This window comes from Delphinapterus leucas, chromosome 12 (assembly GCF_059928025.1).
Source record: "Delphinapterus leucas isolate spDelLeu-1000000601 "Yukka" chromosome 12, BTC_Dleu_Yukka2, whole genome shotgun sequence".
Classification (NCBI taxonomy): Eukaryota; Metazoa; Chordata; class Mammalia; order Artiodactyla; family Monodontidae; genus Delphinapterus; species Delphinapterus leucas.
The window spans coordinates 12,753,404-12,758,154 of record NC_143140.1 but is presented as its reverse complement, the minus strand read 5'-3'; the positions used below and the strand labels follow the sequence as shown (position 1 = coordinate 12,758,154).

Sequence of the window (4,751 nt, the reverse complement as noted above, 5' to 3'; positions counted from 1 at the left end):
CAATGAAGTATCACCTCACACTGGTCAGAACGGCCATCATCAAAATGTCTACAAACAGTAAATGCTGGAGAGAGTGTGGAGAAAAGGGAACCCTCCTGCACTGTTGGTGGGAATGTAAATTGGTGCAACCACTATGGAGAACAGTATGGAAGTTGCTTAAAAACCTAATAATAGAACCACCATATGACACAGCAATCCCACTCCTAGGCACATATCCAGAGAAAACCATAATTCAAAAAGATACATGTACCCCAATGTTCATTGCAGCACTAATTACAATAGTGAAGACATTGAAACAACCTCAATGTCCATTGAAAGATGAATGCATAGAGAAGATGTGGTGTTTATATGCAATGGAATATTACTCAACCATAAAAAATAATGAACTAATGCTATTTGCAGCAACATGGATGGACCTAGAGATTATCATACTAAGTGAAGTCAAACAGAGAAAGACAAATATTATATGATATCACTTATATGTGAAATCTTAAAAAGATACAAATGAACATATTTACAAAACAGAAACAGACTCACAGATACAGAAAACAAACTTATGGTTACCAAAGGGGAAAGGTGTGGGGAGAGGGCTAAATTAGGAGTTTGGGATTAACATTCACATGCCACTCAAAATAAAATAGGTAAACAGCAAGGACCGACTATATAGTGCAGGGAATTCTACTCAATATTCTGTAATAAGCTAGCTGGGAAAAGAATATGAAAAAGAATAGATAAATGTATCTATATGTAAGCACACATATATGTATATGTAAACCTGAATCATTTTGCTGTACACCTGAAACTACCACAACATTGTAAATCAACTCTATCCCAACATAAAATAAAAATTTAAAAAGTAAAACATATGTGTGAATGATTTTTCAAATAGTCCCATTTAAATTTGTGTGCTTCAGCTGCAAACCACCATATGGACACTGTACTTGTTGCTATTACAAACTATGGACTTGTATTCAAACTTCAATCTACTTTTTTCAACACCATTTGGTACTAGACGTAATGAGAATGTTCAGTGTCATCTCTCTACTCTGCTTTAAATACAATTTTCAATATTAACTTTCAGTACTCTACTGTTTGACCTCCATGATAATGCCATGATTTCTAATTAAATGCCTTATTCTGAAAGGCTACTGAGTTAAACACTATTCTTTTTTTCTAATTTTAAGATAATTTATATTAGGTTTTAACCTTGAAATAATGGCTTTCTTCCAACATTTGAAATTCAGGGCTTCTTTTCAGAATATCACTCTGTTTTAATGGTTCTTAATTCTCATCTGGAGATTTTCACAAAAAATATAATTATAAATTGGGGGAAAACTAGCAAATAACTATATCTTATATCATTTGGTATTAAACAAAGATTAAAAACATGTTCAGAAACAGACTGAGAGAGGTCTCTAATGGGATTTGCTTGGTGGAAGAACTACTAAAGGATGTATCTCAAGCAGATGAAAATTGATACAATAGGAAGGACTGAATTTAGAAGGAGATAATGGGAAAAGCATTTGCTAATCATATGCAGGTAAAACTTAACAGGTACGACTTTTAAAACAAAAATAACAATGCATAAATTTGGAAAGTATAAACATAAGGTGGATATCAAAGCCTGGAAAAAAATAATGAATGTCAGGAGGGCACGATAGGAGGTAAAGAGTTCCAAATCTTTGTACTGTTCTGGAAAAGGGCTGAGATACTGATCCACACTGAACTCTGTTAAATCAAGTTTATAAGTTAAAAATAATGGACAACCATTAGGTGAAATGAAACAGAATATATAACTTCTAAAACCAGAGAAGGGGAAAAAGGCATCACAAAGTCTCAAATTATCTAAAAGAAAGAAACAGAGGAGAAAAAGAAGTTGGGGGTGGGGTGGGACACTTCCAAATCTACTTTAGTCAATTTAGAATAGCACTCTCCCCTCCCTTGGAAGGGTGTTAGTGTCAGTGGGTGATACGAGCATGTAAGAGGGCAAAAATGTGTTGAATGAATATGAGTTGTGAACTGGGTATGTCCAGGAAGCTAAGACAACACACAACAAGAAGGATAACCAGGGCTTTCCCACCATCTGTCAGGCCAACTAATCTCTACAAAAACTGGTTAGAAATAATTAGGGTAGATTATTTACTGGGAAGGGAAAACTGGTAATGAGACAGAGTCTGGGAAAGGTATTCAAGGAGAGGATTGACAGTGTATTTCTGCACCAAAAAGGATCCTTAGCGGACATTTCCTTTTCTGATTTTGTACAATATAAAGACTCAGTGGATAGTAAAAAAGCATCAACAGCTGTAGTCCAATGAAATAATTCTCCTAGCCTCTCACCTGAACACATGTCTTGTTTGATTCACATGGGACCACGATTGGGAGGCTGAGAGATTAGGGTGAATGTAACACAGGAAGAAATAATCTAACCACAAGTGCGTATCTATTTAAAAATAAAGTTTTTTTATTTAAAATTTTCAATGTGTGATACTCTTCCCAGCCCACCAATAATGTTTTCACAGGCTTTTTCTGTTCAATATTCTCTTCTTCCAATATTCCTTCCCCCCTCACCTCAAGCAGGCTCTTTTAATTATTTTCTCCTATTTGCACCATGAAATCCTGCACTTGGGCTAATTTCCTTCTTCACTGTTTTTTATCCCCTATTCTTTCTTTGATGTTACTCTCCAACTTCCTTATTCTACACTTTTCTCTTTCACTTTTGTTTTCATCCCATCTGCATTATCTACATTTTTTAAAGAAATTCTATTAGGTTCCAGAGGAGTTTATTTAATTCTACACACATGCACTGAATTCTTAACTCCACTAGTTGATACTATAAGGTAGAACTCAAGAGCTGCCTAGGTTCAGATTTTTGTTACCTTACATACTTGTTGTATGGGTTTGGCCAAATCATATTTGTATTTCAGATTAACTTCACGTTAACTCAACTGTAAAGTAAAGATAATAGTAATACTTATTTCATTAAATTCTGAAGATTAAATAAATTAATGCATGTAAAGAGTGTAAATAGTGCCTGACATACAGTCAGCATTTTATAAATGCTATCTATCATTATGCTTTATGCACTGTGTTAGTCTCTAGGCAGATGGACGGTTCATAGATCCGTGTTCATAAGGAATTTATGGTCTAGTGGTGTTCCAGCAAGTTAAATTATCTACCCTAGGAGGAGGCTGGTGGAAACAAGCTGTACATGGAAAAAGAATTCATAAACTATAAAGAACTGGTCTTGCATGTTCACTGCATCATTATTCACAACAGCCAACATAGGGAAGCAGCCTAAGTGTCCACCAGTGGAAGAATGGATAAAGAAGATATGGAGTGCTTGCTTCGGCAGCACATGTGCTAAAACTGGACCAATACAGAAGAGATTAGCATGGCCCCTATGTGAGGATGACACACAAACTTGTGAAGTGTTCCATACTTTTATGACACATTAAACAAAATGGACTTAATTGATATTTATAGGACATTCCATCCAAAAACAACAGAATACACTTTCTTTTCAAGTGCTCTTGGAACATTCTCAAGAATAGATCATATCTTGCGTCACAAATCAACCCTTGGTAAATTTAAGAAAATTGAAATCGTATCAAGTATCTTTTCCAACCACAACGCTATAAGACTAGATATCAATTACAGGAAAAAATCTGTAAAATACAAACACATGGAGGCTAAACAATACACTACTAAATAACCAAGAGATCACTGAAGAATTCAAAGAGGAAATAAAAACAAACCTAGAAACAAATGACAATGAAAACACGACGACCCAAAACCTATGGGAGCAGCAAAAGCAGTTCTAAGAGGGAAGTTTACAGCAATACAATCCTACCTCAAGAAACAAGAAACATCTCAAATAAACAACCTAACCTTACACCTAAAGCAATCAGAGAAAGAAGAACAAAAATCCCCCAAAGTTAGCAGAAGGAAAGAAATCATAAAGATCAGATCAGAAATAAATGAAAAAGAAATGAAGGAAATGATAGCAAAGATCAATAAAACTAAAGGCTGGTTCTTTGAGAAGATAAACAAAATTGATAAACCACAAGTCAGACTCATCAAGAAAAAAAGGGAGAAGACTCAAATCAACAGAATTAGAAATGAAAAAAGAGAAGTAACAACTGACACTGCAGAAATACAAAGAATCATGAGAGATTACTACAAGCAACTTTATGCCAATAAAATGGACAATATGAAAGAAATCGAGAAATTCTTAGAAAAGCACAACCTTCCCAGACTGAACCAGGAAGAAATAGAAAATAAAAAGAGACCGATGACAAGCACTGAAATTGAAACTGTGATTTAAAATCTTCCAACAAACAAAAGCCCAGGACCAGATGGCTTCACAGGCGAATTCTATCAAACATTTAGAGAAGAGCTAACACCTATCCTTCTCAAACTCTTCCAAAATATAGTAGAGGGAGGAACACTCCCAAACTCATTCTATGAGGCCACCATCACCCTGATACCAAAACCAGACAAAGATGTCACAAAAAAAGAAAAATACAGGCCATTTTCATTTATGAACATAGCTGCAAAAATCCTTAATAAAATACAAGCAAACAGAATCCAACAGCACATTAAAAGGATCATACCACATGATCAAGTGAGGTTTATCGCAGGAATGCAAGGATTCTTCAATATATGCAAATCAATCAATGTGATACACCATATTAACAAACTGAAGGATAAAAACCATATGGTAATCTCAATACATGCAGGAAAAGTTTTCG

General features: G+C 34.9%; 1 non-coding gene across 1 annotated transcript; it reads left to right on the top strand.

Moving 5' to 3' along the window:
* The first annotated feature begins 3,336 nt into the window (after positions 1 to 3,336).
* LOC115801823 (U6 spliceosomal RNA) lies at positions 3,337 to 3,443 on the top strand. The gene has a single exon (XR_004022186.1). It is a non-coding gene; the product is annotated as a U6 spliceosomal RNA (small nuclear RNA).
* Positions 3,444 to 4,751: the final 1,308 nt, after the last annotated feature.